The following is a 23,664-nucleotide window of genomic DNA, read 5'->3' on the forward strand; positions in this document are numbered from 1 at the left end:
CTCTATTTTGCTTGTTAGTTCAGTTTGTTCATTAGACTGTACATATGAAGGAAATCATGTGGTATTTACCTTTCTCAGACTTGGTTATTTCACTTAGCATAATGTTCTCTGCATCCATCCATGCTGTTGTAAAGACTAAAATTTTCTTCCCTTTTACAGCCAAGTACTATTCTATTGTGTAAATGTCCCACAGTTTTATCCACTCATCTACTGATGAACACTTGAGTTGCTTCCACATCTTGGCAATTGTAAATAACACAGTGATAAATATAGGAGTGCTTAGGTTCTTTCAAATTAGCGTTTTGGGTTCCTTCAGATATAATCCCAGGAGTGGGATTACTGGGTCAAAATGCAGATCCATTTTTAACATTTTTAGGTAACTCCATACTGCTTTCCCCTTTGTCCACATTTTTGTCAGCACTTATTGTTTGTTGATTGATTGATACTAGCCATTCTGATGGGAGTGAGGTGATACTATCTCATTGTGGTGTTAATTTGCACTTTTCTGATGATAAATGACATTGAGCATCTCTTCATATGTCTGTTGGCCATCTCTATGACCTCTTGGAGGAGTGTTTATTCAGATACTTTGTCTATTTTTAATTGAATAGTTTGTTTTCTTTTGGTGTTGAGCTTTATGAGTTCTTTATAAATTTTGTATATTAATCCCTTATCTGATGCATTGACAAATATGTTCCCCATATGGTGGTTTGTCTTTACATTTTGTTGATGATTTATTTTGCTGTAGAAAAACTTTTTAGTTTGATGTACTTTGATTTATTTTTCCTTTGTTTCCCTTGCATAAGGAGATATATTCAGATACAGTATGCCACAAGCAATGTCTGAGATTTTCCTGTCTATATTTTCTTCTATGATTTTTATGGTTTCACATCTAACATTTAAGTCTTTAACCCATTTAAAACTTATTCTTGTGTGTGGTGTAAGTTGGTGGTTTTGTTTCATTTTTCTGCACTTATCTGTCCAATTTTCCCAACACCATTTATTGAATAAACTATCTTTAGTCCATTGTATGTGTTTGCTTCCTCTGTTGCATATTAATTGACTCTAAAGGTGTGGGTTTATTTCTGTGTTCTCTATTTGGTTCCATTGTTCTATGTGTCTGTTTTTATGCCAGTACTGTGCTGTTTGATAACTATAGCCTTATAGTATAGTTTGATATTAGGTAACATGATTCATCCAACTTTGTTATTCTTTCTCAGGATTGCTGTTGTTATGTGGGGACTCTGTGGTTCCACATAAATTTTTGAAATATTTATTCTAGTTCTGTAAAATACATCATTGGAAATGTGATAAAAATTTCATTGAATCTATCTATTGCTTTGTGTAGCATGGGAATTTTAGTGATGTTAATTTTTCCTACCCATAAATACATAGTATGTGTTTCCACTTATTTGAATCTTCTCAATTTCTTTCTTCAGTGTCTTATAATTTTATGAGTATAGGTCTTTTACACCCATGGTTAGATTTAGTCCTAGGCTTTTTATTATTTTTGAAGCAATTATGAATGGGATTTTTTAAAAATTTCTATTTATGGTAGTTTATTGTTGGCATATAAAATGCAACTGATATCTGGATATTAATTTTGTATCCTGCTACTTTGCTGAATTCATTGATCAGTTCGCAAAGTTTCTTGGGGGAAATTTAGGGCTTTCTATGTACAGTGTCATATCATCTGAAAATAAAGACAGTTATATGTCTTCTTTTCCAATTTGGATGCCTTTTATTTCTTCTTGTCTGATTGCTATGGTTTCCAATACTATGTTGAATAAATGAGGTGAAAGTGGACATCCCAGTCTGGTTCTCAATCTTAAGGAGAGCCCTTGTAGTTTTTGCCCATTGAGTATGATGTTGGCAGTGAGTCTGTCATATATGACCTTCATTATGTTTAGGTATGTTCCCTCTTCCAACTTTGCTGAGAATCTTTGTAATAAATGGGTCCTGGTTTTTATCAAATGCTTTTTCTGCATCTGTTGATGTAATCATGTGGTTTTAAGCATTAATTTTGTTTATATGATGATCCACATTTATTGAATTGTAAATGTGTACCACCCTTGCAGTCCCAGAATTGATCCCATTTAATTGCGATGTATGATGTTTTTTGATGTATTGCTGTATTTGGTTTGCTAATATTTTGTTGAGGGTTTTAGCATCTATGTTAATCAAGAATATTGGCCTACAATTTTCTTTTTTTGTAGTATCTTTACCTGGTTCTAGGAATAGGATAATGTTGGCCTTGTAAAATTAATATGGGAGCTTTCTGTCCTCTTGAATTTTTTAAAAATAGTATGAGAAGCAAAGATGTTAGTTCTCAGATTCTTTGGGAAAATTCACCTGTGAAGCCATCCAATATAGCCCTTTTTGTTTGGAAATTTTTTGATTACTGCTTCAATTTCACTAGGTATAATCTGTCTATTCATATTCTATGATTATTCCTGATTTAGTTTTGGAAAATTGTACCTTTCTAGTAATTTATCCATTTCATCCAGGTTGACCATTTTGTTGGTCTAAATTTTGTTGGTTCATAATATTTTCTTACAATCCTTTGTATTTCTTTGTTATCAGTTGTAATTCTTCCTCTTTTGTTTATGAGTTCATTTATTTGGGTCCTCTCTTCTCTCTCTCTTTTTCCCTTGATGTGTCTGGTTAAAGGTTTGTCAATTTTGTTTATCTTTTCAAAGAATCAACTCTTGGACGCATTGACCTATTGTATCATTTTTTTTTAGACTTTATTGTTTATTTCTGCTCTGATCTTAATTATTTCCTTCCTTCTTCTCACTTTGGGATTTGTTTCTTATTCTTCTTCAAGTCCCTTTAAGTGTAAAGTTAGATTGTTTATGTGAGTTTTTCTTGTTTCTTAAGATAAGCCTGTTGCTTTCCCTGAGTCCCACAGATTTTGGGTTGTTTTATTCTCATTTTCATTTATTTCCAGTTATTGTTTGATTTCTTCTTTGATCGTCTTGACTCATTCATTGTTTAATAACATGTTATTTAGCTTCCATATCTTTTCTTCAATTTTCTTCTTGTGATTTATTTCTAGTTTTATAAATTGTGGTCATAGATGATGCTTGATATGATTTCAATCTTCCTAAATTTATTGAGACTAATTTTGCATCCTAATATGTGGTCTATCCATGTGCACTTGAAAGTGTATATATTCTGCTGCTTTAGGATGTAGTACTGTGAAGACATCAATTACATTCATTTGTTCTAGTGTGTAGTTTAAGGTCACTGTCTCCTTGATTTTCTCTCTGGAAGATCTATCCATTGAAGTCAATGGGGTGTTAAAATTCCCTACTATGACTATATTTATGTCAATCTCTATATTTCTGTTTATCAAGATTTGCTTTACATATATTGGTGCTTCTCTGTTGGGTACATAAATGTTTACTAGACTTATATCCTCTTGTTGGATTGTTCCCTTTATCATTAGATAGTGTCATTCTTTGTCTCTTATTAAAGGCTTGGTTTTAAAGTTTATTTTGTTGGATATAAGTATCGCTAACCCACCTTTTTCTTTCTTTCAATTTACATGTAATATATTTTTCCACCCCTTTACTTTTAGTCTGTATCTTTTGATCTGAGCTGGGTCTCTTGGAGACAGCAGATATATTGGTCTTGTTTTATTTTCTTTCAGCTACCCTATGTCTTTTGGTTGGAGCACTTAAGTCATTTACATTTAACATGATTATTGATAGATACGTATTTAGTGGCATTTTATTTTTTTAACAATTTTTTTTTTTGGTTTTTTTTTTCACTTCTTCCTCCTCCTTCTCTTAAAACAATCATTTTAACATTTGTTGCAGTACTGCAGTACTGGTTGGCAGTTATCAAACTCCTTTAGCTTTTACTTGTCTGGGAAGCTCTTTATTTCTCCTTCAACTTTAAATGCTAGCCTTCTTGTGTAATGTAGTCTTGGTTGTAGGTCACCTTGAATAATTTGTGCCACTACCTTCTGACTTGAAATGCCTCTGTTAAAAATCAGATATCTGTCTAATTGGTGCCCCCTTGTAGGTAATTACCTGCTTTTCTCTTGTGGCTTTTAGGATTCTGACCTTGTATTTAAGGTTTTCCATTTTAATTATGATGTGTCTTGGTGTAGGCCTCTCTTGGTCTATATTATTGGGACTCTCTGCTTCCTCCACTTGTGTATCTTTTTTCTTCATCAGATTAGCAAAGTTTTTGGTCATTATATCTACTAATAGATTATTGATCCCTTATGCTCATTCTCTTTCTCTTCTGGTATTCCCATGATGCAGATGTTGTTATGTTTCATGTTGTCTCAAAGGTTTCTTAACTTCTCATTTTTGTCTTCTCCTTTTTTTTGTTCTGCTTGAGTGCTTTTTCTATCTTGTCTTCTAAATCACTGATTTGATCCTCTGCCTCATCTAACCTCCTGTTTATTCCTTCCAGTGTATTATTTATTTCAGATAGTGCATATTTTGTTTCTGAGTGGTGAGTGTTGTAGGAACCCATCAGTATCAGTGTACCAGCTGACATTGTTGTGGGAAGCTGCATTCAGCTTCAGTGAATTATTTTTAGAACTCATTGTGTTTGCCCCTTTAATTATGGGTGACTTATAAGTTCACCTGTGACACCATCCTGAGTATTCAGCAGTTTTTGACCAAAAATGACAAGATTGCCATGCCTTACCATCCCTATTCATCTGCTCTCAAACAGAGACTGTTTTTAAATTAAGTATATTTTATTGCTTATGCCATTACAATTGTCTCAATTTATTCCTTTTGCTCCACTCTGCCCAGTACCCCATTTTCCTCCAGCAATTCCACTCCCTTTGGGTTGTGCATGTAAGCTTTTTGCCTTCACCCTTTCCTATACAGTATTCCCTCACTTATCATGGGTATATCACATTCTAGACACACACACACACCATGATAGGTGAAAATCTGCGAAGTAAGAACCTTACATTTATTTTAGTATTTATATACATTTTAAGGCTTTATAATCCCTTCCCACACTCTTATAAACCATTCCCAGTCCCTTATTAACCTTTCCCACTCCCTTATTAACCTTTTCCACACTTTTATAAACACTACTTATGTTCTTAAACATACATAACTTTAACAACATACATATACAATACCTCAAAATCCTATGACATAGTGAAAAATCTGCGATAAATAATTAAATATAATATTTTAAAAACTCCCGCGATACAGTGAGGCCATGATACGTGAACCGCAATATAGAGAGGGACTACTGTATTATTCTTAACATCCCCCTATTTTGTTCCAACCAGTTATGCTTTTTGACTCCTTCACCATTTCCCTCTTTCTCCCCCTTCCCCCTCCCAGCTGATAACCCTCCAAATGATCCTCATACCTATGATTCTGTTCCTATTATGGCTGTTTTCTTAGTTTGTTTTTGTTTTTATTTTTTTAGATTCTGTTGTTGACAGTTGTAAGTTTGTTGTCATTTTAATATTCATAGTTCTTATCTTCTTTTTCTTAACACTTAAAAGTGTCCCTTTAATACTTTGTATAATAATGGCTTGCTGATGATGAACTCCTTTAGCTTTTCCTTGTCTGGGAAGAATTTTATCTGCTCTTCTATTCTAAATAATAGCTTTGCTGGATAGAGGAATTTCGGTTATAGTTCCTTGCTTTTCATCACATTGAACACTTCTTGCCAGTCCCTCTTGCCTGCAAAGTATTTTTTGAAAAATTAGCTGATGGTCTTATAGGACCCCTTTGTAGGTAACTCTCTTCTTTTCTCTTGCTGCTTTTAAGATTCTTTCTTTAACTTTAACCTTTGGCATTTTAATTATGATGTGTCTTAGTGTGGTCCTCTTTGGGTCTAGCTTCTTTGGGACTCTCTGTACTTCCAGGACTTGTATGTATATTTCTTTTGTCAAATTTGGGAAGTTTTCCTTCATTATTTTTTCAAATGAGTTTCTAATTTCTTGTTTTTCCTCTTCTACTTCTGGTAACCCTATGATTCAGATATTGGCATGTTTAAAGTTGTCCCAGAGGTTCTTAAGCCTCTCCTCATTTTTTTCAATTCTTGTTTCCTCATTCTGTACTGGTTGACTGTTTATTTCTTTCTTATATTCCAAACTGTTTACTTGAACCTGGCTTCCTTTCCTTCACCATTGGTTTTGTGTAGATTTGTCTTAATTTTACTTGCATAGCCTTTGCTTATTTCCTTATGTGTTTGCCACACTCAGTCATGTCTGTCAAGTCTGTGAGCATTGTTATCAACAGTGTTTTGAACTCTGCATCTGTTAGGTTGGCTATCTCCTCATCATTTAGTTTTCCCACTGGAATCTTGATCTGTTCCCTCTTTTGGGCCATAGTTCTCTCCCTCCTCAACTTTACAGACTCCTCTGTTTGCCTCTGTGTTGTACCTATTACATTGTAAGGGTAAGAGCCTTGGGTATTCATCAGTGTTGGCAACCCATTTCACAACATTGCCACACTGTATGTGTAGAAGGGTCTGAAACAGAACTATGCCACTTTCTCAGCACTCACCCCTTTTCCAGGCTCTTTGCCTGCTTTCCATATGGGACTGGAGCCCTTTTAGCTGATGTCCTGGTTGTGGTTCCCAGAGTGGGGCCCCTCTAAACAAAAGGACTGTGCTGAGAGACTGAGAGTTTCCTCTGCCACCCCAGCCCCCACTGGTTTTCACAGTCAGAAGCAATGAGGCTTTATTTTCCCCAGTGCTAGAAGCATGAGCTGTGTAGTCTGGTCTGGGGTGGGAGTTGCTCCCTTGGTGTTCCTCCCAACTTTTATAATGTGTGAATACTCTTTCTGCTGGCTAGCCCCAGACACTTCCCAAGAGACTTTTTGTTTGTTTCCTCTGATGAAAAAAAGGTCCTCAAAGGAAAAAATTTTGCTGATGTGAACAAGGCAAAACAAAAAACAGCAGAAGCACTGAAAGGGATCAATCCAAGGAGTTCAAAAACTGTTGTTTTGAACAGTGGGAAAAATCTCTTGATAAGTATATTACATCAAATGTAGAGTACTTTGAAGGTGATTGGTGTTTAAACATGTAAGAATTAATACACAATTATTTATAAATTCGTTTCAGGTTTTTTGGGTCCCCCTCTTCTCTCTCCCACATGTGAGTGAAATCATGGTTCTTAACTTTTTCTGGCTTATTTCACTTAGCAAAATATTCTCAAGGTCCATTAGTGTTGTCACAAATGTCAGCATTTAATCTTTTTTATGGCTGAGTAGTGTTCCCAAGTATATATGTGTCACATTTTCTTTATCCAATTATCTATCAAAGGACACTTTAGTTATTTCCATGTTTTGGCCACTGTGAATAGGGCTGCAATTAACATATATTGCATATATATTTGTGAATAAATGTTTTCAAGTGTTTTGGGTAGATACCCAGAAGTGGATGCATTGGGTCATATGGTAGCTCCCTTCTTGATTTTTTGAGGAACTACCATACTTTTTTCCTTAATATCTGTACCAGTTTACATTCTTACCAGCAGTTAATGAGAGTTTCCTTTTCCCCACAACCTCTTGAACACTTGGTATTACTTGTCTTGTTGATAATAGCCATTCTAACAGGTGTGAGGTGGTATCTCACTGAATTTTCCTAATAGCCAGTGCAGTTGAGGATCTTTTCATACATCTATTAGTTATTTGTATATCTTCTTAGAAGTATCTCTTCATGTCCTCTGCTCATTTTTTAATTTGGATTGTTTATTTTTTTTGTATGAGTTCTTTTTATATATTGGATATTAACCCCTTGTTTGCAAATATCACTTTCCATTTGGTTGACTAGATTTTTGTTTTGTTGTTGGTTTCTTTTGCTGTACAGAAGCTTTATTGTTTGATATAGCCCCATTCATTTATTATTGCCTTTTCTTTCCTTGCCTTTGGGGTCAAATTTATAAGATCTTCTCTAAGACTAATGTTCATGAGTTTAGTACTTACTCATAGGTTTTCTTCTATGCTAATATAGAAGAAAATATTTTTTTAAAAAGGAAATAAAAACATATGGTAAATAAAAGAAAGCCTCTCTGATACATGGCACTGGGAAAATTGGAAAGCCATATGCAAAAGAATTAAAGTAAACTATAATTTGTCCCCATGTACAAAAATAACCTTAAAATGGATCAAAGACCTATATATAAAACCTGAAATAATAAATTACATAGAAGAAACTATTTAAATAAACTATTAAAATGTTTTAATAATTAAAATTATGTAATTTTATGTTATTCTACATAACAACTTCTATGGCATGGACTACTATCTATTCTAAGTAATTCTATTACATGGACTACTATGAAGCTTTTTTCTTCAGTGAAATAGTATTGTATGTCTAATACTGAATTATCTTTGACATATTTTGAAAAGTATAATAAAGCACATTGCCAAACTATGTATATGGTAAGATTCCATTTATGTAAAATAGATGCAACGTTCTCTGTGTGTACACGCATATGTGTCTTTGAATATACAAAAACATATCTGAAAGTAAATGTACCATATTTTATAATGGCTATCTAAAGAAAAAGAGGTTAAGGTGGTGGTAAGGGGTGTGTGGGTGGTGGGGCTAGGGTTTTACTTTCTATTCTATGTATCTTTTTAAATTTTAATTTATAAATTTAATATAATTTTAAAGGGCTATTTAGAAAGTGATAGTTCAATGCAGTAGTTGTTTACAATTGTTGACATTCAAAGACATCTTTTAGTAGAAATTAAACAAGAAAGTTTTGGACATGTATAAAGCAGAGAAGATCACTGTCTGTCTCAAATACAAGGGTTTATTTTTGAGTTGTTGTGGTCGGATATGAGGCTAAGATCTTGATTTGGTATTTCAGTTATTTGTTTAACTTTAATGTTCTGACTGCAGAAAAAGCTACCTGCTTGTTTTGCAAAGGATGAAGAAAGATCAGTGGCACTCCCTCCCCATCTGCATCAGAGCACAGAGCCACAGGAAAGCTATCATGGGGCAGCCAGAGGTCTAAGTCTTTTTGTGTGCAGCAGCAGGAACTCATGCCCACGACTTCATTGTGTTTGGTCTGAAAGAGTAGAAAGAGTCATCAAATTGCCTGAATAGAGGGAACATTTTTATTGAACCATCTACTGGGCAAAATTAATTGAGCGATGGAACATGACAGTTCAATAGGTGAGATTATCAAAAGAAAACTAAACCGCTGGGGCAAAACCCCAGATGGGGGTGCCTGAGCTTTTCTGAGAGAAGTGATTGTTCATGATAAAAATATAATTGCCACCTGTTGTTACAGTACCTTTAATGACTCCCATCCAGCACCTAAATATGACAAACAGGAAAGGGTGGTGTGCATGAAGGCTGATGTTAAACCATAAAGGCTACAGCTTTGGAGAGAAGATATCTTTTGTCTTATAAAATCAAAGAATCCTTTCTTTGTTGCCTCAGTAGGACTTTTTATTAAAACAAAACTTGAAGAATATTGCATTTTATTTCAAATGACCCAAATAAATTAACCTCACAAAAACAATAAGCCAAAGGGATTTTTTTGTGAGAAAACCATGTAATATTAAATTGAATGTGTTTCAAGATTTAATCATTCCTTTTTAATTTATCACAAAAACTAGTGATAATAAAAGGCCAGACAAAATGATAGAAGCTGTTTTTTAATAGAATCACAGTTCTTATTTGGTGCACAAAATGTCTTTATTTTAATATCTAAACAGCTTACCTCTTTAATCAGCTAAGATGTTTCCAGCTGGAAGGATTAAAAGCTATGCTCAAAATGACTTAAACAACAATAGCATTTATTGGTTCACATGTCTGAAAGTCCAGAGATAGGGCAAGCTTCAGGGTTGATTTAATCTAATGTTTTAAGTATGGCTATTTTTTTTTGTGTGTATGATTCTCTAGATCAACATTTATCCAATGGAATTTTCTGCAGTAATAGAAATGTCTTTTATCAGCAAAATACAATGGTAACCACTAGCCACATGTGGCTATTGAGCACTTGAAAATTGCTACTGTAATTTAGTAACTAACTTTTTAATTTTATTTAATATTCAGTTAGTTAAATTTATATAATCACATACAATGGCTATTGTATTGGATAGTGCAAATCACACTGTGCCCCCTTACACACCATGTGAGAGCATCATCCACAGGCTTGTAATGTGTTGGCTGCAGCTAACCAGACATGAAATCATTCATATCAAAACAAGGCCTAGTTATGAGAGTTTACCCAGGAAAGCAAATATCTTCTTCTCATATTATATTGCCTAAAATTAGATCACAGACCCATTGCTGAAATGATAGTTGGCAGAAAGATGATATAATCATGAATCCTCTTGGGTTCATTAGTGTTACAGCAATAATTGCCTTCCTGTGGTGTCCATAGGCTGGGTGGTGATGGATGACACCTGAACAGTATTGGATTTACATAACAGGAGGAACAGGGAATTGGATGCTGGGAGGACAACTAACTGTAATCCTCCTCACCCTGTACACTGCAGTTTGTGCCAACTAGTCAAACTGAAGCAAGTGTCTGCATTCTGGTTTCAGCCACTACCTCATTCCTAACCTCATTATTCTGCTGCTCTGCCAAAAGTTGCTGGGGGAAAATTATACTTAAAAGGGTCACTAATAGTGACAGCAGGCTGCCCCTTTTATATCTTTCTATGGTCCAGTTGTGTTCCCTTGTAGTGAAAAAGGAAACCTCTGGGATTGAATTTGCAAAATCACTAAAATCTCATCACAGTCTCGTAAAGCTCTTCTTGTTTTGGTTTGATGTAACTATATGTAGTCTCTTGTAGTTATCCAGCTTTGAAGTCAGCTCAAATATTTTAACTGTTGGGATTCTCTCTGCATGTAACTTCTTGCCATTCTCCAGATCTCAACTTAGACATCTCTTCTATCAGGATGCCTCTTTTTATCCAACTAAGTCTGGGTTAGATGCACTGTTTTGTGGTCCTACAGTGTTCCATTCTTCACACATCTTAGCCCTTTTTATATACTGTTTTCTCTATTTGCTTGTCTTTATCTCCCACTTGACTGAAAGCTCTGGAAGGACAGCAAGTCAGTGTTGTTCACTTGAATATCCCTAATAACTACTGTTAATATCAGAGGCAAGTAGCAGGCCATTAATAACTATCTCATTTAATAAATTATGCGTGCTGGATAAATGAACTGCTTAGTAAATAAGAGAAGTGTGTATACCCATCATATAAGATCACATAATACACAGCTTTCTCATCCTAAAAATTCATACATATGCACATACACATTCAAATACAAAGTTTCAGCTATGTTTTAAGGATGACTTGCTAGCTCAGTTCTAGATTTTGGTTCACTAACATTGACAATATTCTCTGAGTCTAGAAGCATTATGAGACTTTGATTTTCAGGAACCTAAACAATTTTATTTTTGAGCATCTGTATATGACACAGCAAAAGTATTTCTTTCCAGATAGCTCATCTCATGTAAAAGGCTGGAAACTCCTCAAGAAATAGAGGAGTCATTGAATTAGAGCTTGAATAACCAGATATACAAGTTCTAAAGTGATATTTCTTCTGTTTTTATTTAATATAAGCATGTTTTTTCATTATGATTTGCTTTTTGCTGACTAAAAATCCCAATCCTTAGTTGCTCTGCATCATTAGTTAAAAGCTTTAAGTAGTTAAAACACAATACAGCAAAGCAAGCTTGCTCTATTGTCACTCATAATGCAAATCTTCTGGGATATATGCAGTCCAGTATTCCCAGCAAAAGATAGCTACAACCCTTAAAGCTCTTCCTCTATGGAGGAGAAAATTTATTTATTAAATAAATAAGTTATATACATACTCACATTATTGCAATATCAAAGACTATTTTAGCCCTTTATGCTCTTAGAAAATATGTTGAAGGCACATCAAGGACAACAACTGAACATCTAGATACATAATCAAGAAGGCTTATATTTAGCTATAGAGTTCAGAAAAGGTGTTTTTGTAATCAATTTGTTCTTCCCCCATGACCCTTTGGGAGTTCATAGAGGAGCTACTTGTAAGCATTTACTCTAGATTTATGGGTCACACACACATATCCTGATGCTTAATATGTACATAAAAATAACTCTAAGAATTTTTTCTAACAGTTATACATCACAAAATACAATTTCAGCCTTATATACATAATAATTAAAATTTATATTATTGAGACCCAGAAAAGAGTACTTTATAAAGTGGTAAAAAAATTCATTTGAATAAGATTATACAAGGTATCTTGGCTTTTAATAGTAAAAAGGGAGATAATTGAAAACACAAATTAGTGCTTCTTTATTTATAAAGTACTCCATCATTTATTTAATACCCAAGTACAATGTTCCAGACATAGAAAGGTCTCAGTCCATAAGCAGTCAATGGTATGGTAGATAGAACACCCATTAGAAAATAGTTATACAATGTAATTTATATTGTTAGATAGAAGTGTGTATCAAGTGCACACATCAAGAATGCATTGTAGAAAGAAAACTACAGGCCAATATCGCTGATGAACATAGATGCTAAAATCCTCAACAAAATATTGGCAAACTGGATCCAGCAACACATTAGAAAGATCATACACCATGATCAAGTGGGTTTCATCCCAGGGATGCAAGGATGGTTTAATATTTGCAAATCAATAAACGTAATACACTACGTAAACAAAATGAAAGACAAAAACCACATGACCATATCAATAGATGCAGAAAAAGCATTTGATGAAGAAAATTTTAAAAAAACATTGTAATGACTAATTTTGACTTTAAAACTGGTAAAGAGGGACTATTTTTGCATAGGACTTTAGGATTGTGTGAGTATGACAGGAATAGGGAAATGGAAGAAGACTCTTAAGAAAAGAGATTTAGAAAAGCATGAAGACACAACGGTATGATATATTTAGGAAATGAGGGAGATCTATGCTTAGAAAGATATACTTGAAGAACATTGCCAAAGGATGAATCTGAAAAGATAGTTGTAACAAGAACATGAAGAGTTTAATATAATCTAAGGACCTTGAATTTATTTTATAGATAATCAAACAGACTTTTTGAAGCATATGAGTCACATAATGTGTACATTATAAAATATTTTTCTGGCAAAAAGGAAGAGAAAGGAATGAAGCAAGAAGAGATTGGATGAAAAGGCTAAGCAATGAGGAAGTGACTTTGATACCATCAGAAGAAATGAGAAGTATATTTTTTTCATTTTTTGTTGTTCTATTACAGTTGTCCCATTTTCCCCCCATTGCTCTCCTCTGCCCTGCCCACCTCCCCCATTTCCCACAATCAACCCCCACCCTGTTGTCCATGTCCATGAGTCATTTATACTAGTTCCTTGACTAGACCCTTACCTTTCACCCCTTTCCCTGGTCACTGTCAATCTGATCCTTGTTTCCATGCCTCTGGTTCTATTTTGCTTGTTTGTTTGTTTTGTTCATTAGTTTCCTATATTAGATGAGCTCATATGGTATTTGTCTTTTGCCCCGTGGCTTATTTCACTAAGCATGATACTCTCCAGTTCCATCCATGTTGTTGCAAAAGGTAGTTCTTTCTTTCTGCTGCATGGTATGCCATTGTGTAAATGTACCACAGTTTTTTAAACCACTCATCTACAGATGGGCACTTAGGCTGTTTCCAGCACTTGGCTATTGTAAATAGTGCTGCTAGAAACATAAGGGTGCATAGGTTCTTTGGAATAGGTGTTTCAGATTAGCAGTGCAATCACTGGATCAAAAGGCAGTTCCATTTTTAGTCTTTTGAGGAAATTCCGCACTATTTCCCACAGTGGATACACCAGTCTGCATTCCCACCAACAGTGCACTAAGGTTCCCTTTTCTCCACATCCTCACCAGCACTTGTTGTTTGTTGATTTGGTAATGATGGCCATTCTGTCAGGTGTAAGGTGCCATCACATTGTGGTTTTAATTTCCATCTCTCTGATGGCTAGCGATATTGAGCACTTTTTTTCATATGTACATGGGCCCTCTGTATGTCTTCCTTGGAGAAATGTATATTCATGTCCTTTGTCCATTTTTAATTGAATTGTCTCTCTTCTTGGTGTTGAGTCCTATAAGATCTTTATGTATTTTGGAGATCAAACCCTTGCCCAAGTTATCATTGGCAAATATGTTTTCCCATACAGTTGGTTCTCTTTCCATCTTGCTGATTTTTTCTTTTGCTGAGCAGAAACTTTTTAGTTTGATGTTGTCCTATTTGTTTATTCTGTCCTTTATTTCCCTGTCCTAAAGGTATGCCACAGGGGATTAAGTAGAGGATACAGACACAGCACATTTGGGATGTAAACAGTCTTTCTTGGTAATATTAAGCGACAGTCATAAGAAAGGAGTTAAGGAGAGTAGTTGAGTGGTAAAGACTTCATGCTAGCTAAGAAATACAGGGGAAAATGTACATGTAATTAAAGAGAAGGGAAGTTGATACTTAGACATGCTGAATCTGCCATGCCTATGGGACTTCCAGAGTGAGTTGCTAAGTGAGCTGATGAAAATACTAATCTGGAGCTCAGGAAGAAGATGGGAGCCAGAGATACAGAAACTGGATTAATAGCTATAAAGATGAGGGTTTATTCTATGATAGTGGGTGAGATTTTTTTAGAGGGAGCATGTAAAATGAAAAGGGAGACCTGTAATACAAACTATTCTTATGGAATTCACCCACTCAGTAATTAAATAATAAATGAAGAGTGACTGTAGAGTCTCTGAGAGGACAGTTGGAATGAGTAAGGTTTGTTTGTTTTATTTTATTTTTTTAACTAAGAGTGAAGAGAAATCTGAAGGGCCTAGTGTTATCAAGAAAATAAACCAGGTTAAATAGAAAAAAGGGCCCTGGATATAGTTGAAAAGAGGTCTCTAGTAACTTGTGTTATACTTTCTCTGTTAGGTGATGGAGATAGAAGCTGGAATACAATGAATTAGATTGTTGATCACCATTGTTAAGAAGGCTGAGGATAGTATAGGTAAAGGGAGAGGACAAGGGAAGGTGGGAACAGTCATAGAAATACTCTGGATATCATGGGGAGGAGGGAGGCATACCTAATAATAAATGCTGAATTGCAAAATCTTAGCCAGAATATTACTTTTAGCATTGTTCTATGTTTTTAATTTCACCAATTGTGTTAGCCTCTCCTTCACATACTCAATCTGTTAGTTGGAAATAAAAAATATGAAATGAATAAATACCTACTGGTAAGCTTGTATTTAATATTTTAACATTATCGATCGGCAGCCGTCCGTCTCGAGAGACGATGGTATAGCTTCTTAAGAGTCTATCTGCACCGCCGAGAATGGCTGTGCAGTCCGACTCGGGAGTGACACGGTATCTGTCTCCTCCCGTGTTGAATCGACATCTTGCGATGACGCTGGAGTGTCCTCTCCAGTGAAGCTGAAGCTACAGAGCCTGGGCAGGGTGATATGGAGGGTCTGCTGTTGCCCATGCAGCAGACCCTCCCCTCTCTTCGCAGCTGAAGGGTCCAAGGGAAAGACGGAGTCAATACAGCTTGGCTTCAGGTGCACCGCAGGAGTTGCCGGTGTTGACTACAACGTCGAACCGCCTTAGGGACTCCAGCTCCGGATTTTCTGTCGGGGTTTACTCCCTTAGCCTTTCCCCTGAAGAGGTATGCTGCAAGGCAGCGGAGGTTTTTTGGAGTCAGAGTTTTCCTTCTCTGATGTGCCCTGACTGGAAGATCGAACCAGCGACTCTTAGCTCGCAGGCCGACGCTCAATCCACTGAGCCAAACCAGCCAGGACCAGTATAATTTTAACATTATACTCTCTTGAATATGCACCGTCAATGACAACATTTAATTATGTATTTGACAGCAGTATTAGGAAGTAATTTATCAAAAATACTTACCCATGATCATTAGCATTGTTATCACAGACATAATAAGAAATACATAGGGTATGGATTTATTCTGAGAGACCTCATTTTACCTTTCCTTTTCTTCCACTAGCTGCCTATGTCATTTAATTACTGAGGATACAATAAAAATAATGTCTGTTAGCTATACCATAATTGCCTTCCAACTTTTTTGAGAATTGATTGTTTTTCCCTTAAATTAAAATTGAACTAAAATGTGAGGTAGATGGCTCATATATAAGATCAAAGCTTGTAGTGTGTTTTTCTATTCCAGATACATCTGTCACATCTAAAAATGAAGTAATTTATTTTTACTTAAACTTGTACTTAGAACCTTTAAATATTTTGAATCTAAATTGGACTTAGTTGGGTTCTAAAAGCTTATGCTAGTTATGTGCTTTTTAATGTGGATATCTGCTCACACTGAAGGTATAGGGTCTAGTTTAGCCTATTTATTCAACCACTTTCCAATGTGAGTCAATGTAGGCTGGATGCAGGAAGAAATCTTAAACCTAGTTCAAGGAAGGACTTTTTAGCACACTGGTAGTACAATCCTGGTTCTGAGAGCTGAGGGGAATCTTACCTCATCGTCCAAACCAAACTTCTTGAAGTGAATTCATTTTTACTTCCTGTTATTTCTGAGGCTGAATACTTTAAGTAACATATGCAGGACAACAGTGTGGTGATTTCTTGGGGAAGGGGGCATAAAGGGACTAAATAGTAATGGAAAGAACACAAGAAAGATTAAATCAAAAAAGAAAAGAAAAGAATTTGCTACCTCTTAATCTCAGATAATGTCTGGTTCACTATCTTGTTCTGTTCTCAAAACTTTTTCTATTCATCCTTCTTAAGCAGCTTAGTCCCCAGGACAAGCCTCCCAGCATCCTTGGCTTTGCAAGAGACTGAGTCTTAGGTCTTGTGCTCTTATCTAAACTATACACACTCTAAGTCCCCTGAGCTCCAAAATATTGCTGTTCTCACTGAACAATAAATTTAAATAGATGTTTAGTCTTCTTTGGTTTAAGTTTTTTTGTTGACTTAGTCATTTATCATAATTTGGATTTCACATATTTTGTTGCACACATAAATAAGCCTGGTAATACACTTATCCAGTGTGTGTGGGGCTTTAGGTACATATAAGTGTTTTTTAGTACCTGCCTGACTGAGCTATCAGTTTTTGTAGCTATCATATGCAATTTCTCACAGGCTCTCACTGATGCCCTCCTCCTAGCACCCATGCCCCTATATGATCTCCTTCTTTCAGTCATGGATTGGATATAGTGATTTTCTTCTAATGAACAGAATATGGCAAATGTGATGGATATCATTCTGTGATTAGGTAGTAAATTACAGGACTTTTATTTTGTTAGCAGACTCTCTCTTTCTGTCTTTGATGAACAGAAGCTATATTGGAGAGGCCCATGTGGCAAGAAACTGAGGAAGACCTCTAGCCAACAGCCAGTAAGAAACTGACACCCTCCTTCCAACAGCCATGAGAAACTGGACTCTGTCAACACTGCATGAGTGAGCTTGGAAGTGCCTTCTTCCTCAGTAAAGCCTTCTAATAAGGCCTCAGACCTCGATGAAAGCTTTGTAAAAACTTTGAAACACAAGACACAAATAAGATGTGCCTATATCCCTGACCCACAGAAAACTGTGAGATAATAAATGCGGGTTATTTTCAGCTATTAAATTTTGAGCTAATTTGTCAAATAGCAATAAATAACAAATACATCAACATTCATCCAAATGGAGGTTATGCAGGAATATCCAAATGCCTAGTGAAAAACACAGTAGTAAACAAAAAAATATTTCTTAGCCACTACACTTAAAGTGTAATGATCCTACACTTTATTCTTTAACCATAGTCTCAGGTCTTCACTTAGCTCATATTTACTTTCACTTGAGAGACAATTCAAATTTCAAACTTTTCAGAGTTTCCAGCAAGGAACAAATGCCAATTAAAAAAAAATGGAGATGGAAACTTCAAAATGCAGCCAAATCACCAGTGGCTAGATGTGACTCTGGGGAGTCCAGTAGGAAAAAAGGAAAAGTTTTTGAGGCTAAATTTTACTCTAAGATGACTTAATGTACTGAAAAACAAAGTTTAAAATTCTCTGATATTAATATATTTAGTACATTAAGATCTTAATTATAATCTTGTCTAATTAATGAACGGTCTAAAATATAATTTAAAATAAATTCTACACAGTATATTTTAAATACTTTGTAAATTAAATAAACTTGGGAAAGATTTATAACAAAAGTGTTTACACTGGCATTGAAAATAAACTACCTGGTGCTTTATACAGCCATTCATTCCTGAATGAAACTAGATAAATGAAGTGCTGGTACATAGTAAAGGAACTCTGTTTCAAATAAGTCATTATGTCCATTTCATACTTGCAAGAAAATTTAAACCATTCTGGAAAGAGGAGACTATGAGTTCTATGTGAAGACCTCCAATGAAGAGATTATCGTTTCATTGGTTACACATTCCATGCCTTAATAAACATCACTCTCAGGAAATTCTCATACCTAACATAAATCTCTTTAGTTTCACTTCAAGCCCAAATTGTTATGTTCTCTGTGTTGAACAGATGGAAGACAGTTGGTTGCTGAGCTCTGTGAAGGTCCTTTAAGAGACTTGAAAAAAAGTTTCATGTGCTGGAATCCTTCACATTTACTGATTCACACACACCTCAGGGCTTTTTTAAAAAGTTGCTGAATTTATTGGGGTAACATTGGTTAATAAATTATGTAGATTTCAGGTGTACAACTCTATGACACATCGTCTGTATATTGTATTGTGTATTCACCACCGCAACTCAAATCTCCTTTCATTACAATTTACTGTATACCCCATTTACCCTATTCTACTCACTCCCCACTCCCTTCCCCTCTGGTAATCACCATACTGTTTATCTGTGTTTGTGAGTTCTGGGGCTTTTAAATAATGGCTATTCTATTCCTTATCCCTCTCCCAGCTCCAGACCCCCAACTCCTTTTCCTTCTGGTATTCACCATACTGTTGTCTGTGTCTATGAGTTTCAGGGCTTTTAAATAATAACTGCTATTCCATTTCTGACCCTTCTCCCAACTCCACACCAGAGGTGTTCTTTAATTGACCTTCATAATATAGTCTTAAAAAGGTAGAAGTCTCAATACTGTGACAGTCAAGAAGAACAGTTTCTATAAATTCCACTAGTAAAATAAAAGAACTATGGCTCTGAAGATTCCAAATAAGAATATTCCAACTTTCACATGACATTTCTTTAAATACTTGGAAATGACTCTCTAATCACCATTATTTTCATCTATATAATAAAACTCTAATATCCTTCTTTATACAAATTCATCCTATGTAGCATGAACTTGAGATCTTTTCATCTGAACACATTATAACATTACTTCTGTGCTTTTTCAAAATCAAGATTTTCTTTTACAAGCACATAATCTTCATGCTTTTTTAGTGGGCTATGACCTTGATTGATACTAATGATATAATTTATCTATCACCATTTGTTTTCCTGATTTATTTTCAGAACTTGGTATTACAAAAGAACTAAAATATTTTAATATTTTAAAATAAAAATAAATATTATTTTATTGAATATTTCATTTACACTACATATTTATACTTATGATTTTGATACTACTATGGTACCTACTTTTGTTACTTCAGTTCACAATCACTGTACATCAGTTTAAAATTTTTCCTCTGAATAGGTGACATCAGGTGTTACGTGTGATACTACGAATATTATTTGAAGTATTATAGAGCTCAGGAGGATGTTTAATTCAATCAATCAATATGACAATGTATTTATCAGAGCAACCAGAGATTTTACTGTCCAGAGATTTTATTGGGGCTTTATTATGTAGAAATGATTGATTGATCAATTGTCCATGTAGTTTAACTCAATCTCCAAATTGCTTCATTATAGGTGATCCAAAGTCCACATTTTAAGTCTTGTTGTGGGCTTTTCTGAGAGGACCAACCCTTAACCTAAAACTGCTTGGTGAGGCCAACCCCACTATAAACAAAAACATTTCCATTAGATCTGATAAAAATTACCTGTCAGAAGCCAAGAAAAAAGGCAAGAAATTTCTTTGGGCAAAAGGCAAATTATTTACTGTACACTGACAATCTCTGCTTTTTAATTGGCTGATAGACCACTGACATTTATGCAATTATTGATATAGTTGAATTTAACTCTACCATTTTGTTATTTGCTTTCTATTTGCCCCAACTAATCACTATTTTTCTTTTCATGACTTCTTTTGCATTAACTGAATATTTAATTTTAAGATTTTATTTTTATAATTACTTTATTAACTACATTTCTTTGTTTTTATTTTTAGTGATTACTTTAGGGCTTACAATGTACATATTTAACTATTACAGTCTAGCTTCAAATATTACACAACTCATGTGTGGCATATGAACCTCATATCAGTATATATTCATTTTACTCTGCTTTTTACCAACTTTCATACATCTGACACCTAAATATGGTAAAAATTTAATACATTCTTACTCTATTTTCTGTAAACAGACAGTAATCATTTAGAGGTATTACATAAAAAATTAGAATTATTTGTTTTTTATAATTTGTGGGGATATTTATTTCTTTTTATAGTTCCAAATTTCTAACAAGTAGTGTTTCCCTTGAGAACGTCCTTTTAACATCTCTTTCAATGAAAGGATTGTTGTTTATAAATCCTCACAACTTTTTATTAAATGAAAAAAAGTTATTATTTTGCCTTCATTTTTCAAACATAGTGCCACTGGCTCAATCATTCTAGGAGAGTTTTTCTTTCAGGATTTTAAAGATATCGTTCCACTGTCTACTCTCTTTCAGTTCGCATTGTTTCTAACAACAAATTTTCTATTATTCTGTTGTTTTTGGAGTAAAGTATGTTTATCTCTGGGTGCTTTAAAAATTTTCTTTTTATCAGTGAATTCACTATAATTGATTCAAATGTGAATTGTCATGTTTTCTTTAGGTTTATTTTGCTTGGATTCCATTTGGAAATTTTTCTGCTATTACTGTAAGGTTTTTCACTCTTGCTAATGGTAAAAATAATTGTTTGCATACTTGTGTTCTGGGGATTACTGCAACTAAACCAGTGGTTATTTTCCCAGCCCTAGTTAATTTCCCCTACCTAAATGCATTTACCAATATTCAGCTAATGGACTTGAAGAAAACTTTCAGTAGATCTCTGGAATTCTCTCTCCACTTCTTTCCTTTCCAGTACTCTGCTATGTAAATTTTAACTACCTTGATCTCTTCAAACTCCCACTTCTATCTCTCCAATTTGGGGATACTCTCTGGTCTTGCCTGAAGTTCCGCATTTATGCATTATGTTCAGAAAATTATCTCCAGGCAGTAAACTGGGGCACCTGGGACAAATAGAACTAATCTTACATTTTTATTGTCTCACAGACATCACAGTTCTTAATTTCCAGAGTTTTACTGTCTTAAAACCATTGTTTAAATATATATCTTTGTTTTTCTTTTCATTGTTTGAGGTGAGAAGTTAAATCTACTACCTTTAATTCCACCTTAGCCAGAAGCATAAGTCTTATCCACTTTTTTTATGTTGAACAAAATCAGTGGAAGAAAATTTCTAAATTTTATGATTAGTATATAGGAAATAGGCATTAAACATTAGTCAAAATTTCCATAGGATGTTAGTATTTTCTCTTAAGTTGAATGGAGTGGAAAAATCAAGTGAATAATTGGGATTTTATAGTTTTATTTAATTTTTAAGTATTAATTGAAAATATTTATTAAAATATAACCTTATGATAAAAACATAATCTTGAGCAAATTGAAATTATGCAGCAATTTTATATTAACAGACATGGGATAAAGAAATTCTTTAAAGAATTAATTACATAAAAAATAAAATAACAAAGAGGAAACAAAAATAAGAAAATATAATAGTAAAATCAAAATAGGTTGAAATCCCATTTTTGAAGTTTTTATAATTTATATAGTGAGGTAATTTCCTTCAAAAATGACCTTCTAGATTGAATTTTAAAATGTTAATAATATAACAAGCAGAGGTAAAAAATTAAGGTACTGCAAAAATTAAAAACAAAAAATAAAAAGAAATAATATTAGAAATGTAGAATTTAAGACTAAAGAGACACAGATAACAAAGAAATTAGGCACAATCAATAAATAAATCTCAGAGTTTGATATGACAAGAGAAGAAAATTAAAAGACATAGATGCTTTAAACATAATAATTAACTCCAACATATCCACTTATGTATTTATCAATCTTTTTTATCTATCTGTTGATATAAACAAGGTGTAGCTTATAACCCAGATATAAATCATGAGCAGGTCAGAGCATCCTCTCTCCAGTTGAGTAGATAAAACAGAGAAGGAAAGTCTCAGGCAGGGAGAATAGCATTTATTAAGTAAGTCATAGAGTCTTACAAAAAGTGCTTCATTCAAGGTTGAAAGTACAGTACTAAACCAGTATAACAGGAACATGTACTCAGGAAAAATGATTCTGAAGAGATAAGTAAGGAGCCAGATCAGAAGGGCCTGCCAGATTACTTAGGTTTTTATGTGTTGGCAGTCAAGAAGTGTTACCAGTGTCAGGGGTTCTTGGGTTCCCCAGTGTAGAAATCAAGAGGAGCCCTCCCTCCCCTGGAGAAATTTCCAGACAGATTTTATTAAGCTTATGCTCAAGCATAAGGGAGGCAGCACATAGGAAAGGAAGGTCCACTGAACTCTGGCTCTGGCTCAGAGGCTGGCTCTGTTTGGCTGCTTTTATAAGCTGGGAACAAAGCAGGCCTGCATAAGATTGGCTTTTAGAAAGCAGCCTATTTAAAAAAACGCAGGCTTGCAGAATTTTTCATTTCAGGGTTGGTTGACTTTTCTTTTTCAGCTTCCTTGCCTGGTAACTACTTTCCTGCCTGTACTGTAGGGGCAACATAGCATACTACTATGCACATTACAGTCACCCTAGGAAGGTTGTATAGCAGTCAAACCTTGATCAACTGTGCAAGCAGGTTATGTAGTTGTAAGCAGGCAGTTAGAAGAGAGATAAATCAGTTATCACTGCATTTTTGAGTAGGGATTGGAAGGGTAGTGGTTTCTTTCTTTTTTTTTTTTTTTTTTTTTTTGTCCTTCTGTCCACCTGGTCTTACCTCTTACCTTGGCTTCCTGATCACCAGTATTTTCCATTCCCAGGCCCAAGTCCCTGTGCTGTCTCAGAAGCAGTATGTTTGTTGTATACCTCCTGAACTTTGCTACCTGAGTAAACTCCTTAATCTGACTGACACTCATTAGGTATGTAAATTTCTGGAACTAAAACTTTCTGGCCCCCAGTCCCTTCATGAATACAATGGGGATAAAAGTACTTAACATTCAGGGTTGCTGTGAGAGCTAGGGGATACTGTACATATTCTAGCTAGTCAATGAATATTAGCTACTTATAATATTTATAATATATACTATAAATGAACTGTTTATAGTAGTAGCTATGCTTTTAGAAGCAGAAGAATGGTGAAATTTTTCCTTTAAAAGTGGTTGAATTTTCAACTATAAACACCAGAGAATGAAGACAATCCAAGTAAGGAATTTAGTGGTTCTGAAGTAGAGTAGTGTTGTGGGGTGAAGGAACATGACGACTGAGTAAACCTGGAGAATGAAGTAGAGGGAGGACAGTGAATTCATTCCAAGTTTTCTCTCTTGACCAATCTCCTTAAAGGGGGTTGAATTAGTAGAAGCAGGTTTAAGAGTGTTAAAAATGGCAGTACTTATATAGTACTTTCTTATGTGAGG

The sequence above is a fragment of the Furipterus horrens genome, unplaced genomic scaffold, assembly GCF_987537825.1.
Source record: "Furipterus horrens unplaced genomic scaffold, mFurHor1.1.pri manual_scaffold_5, whole genome shotgun sequence".
Lineage (NCBI taxonomy): Eukaryota > Metazoa > Chordata > Mammalia > Chiroptera > Furipteridae > Furipterus > Furipterus horrens.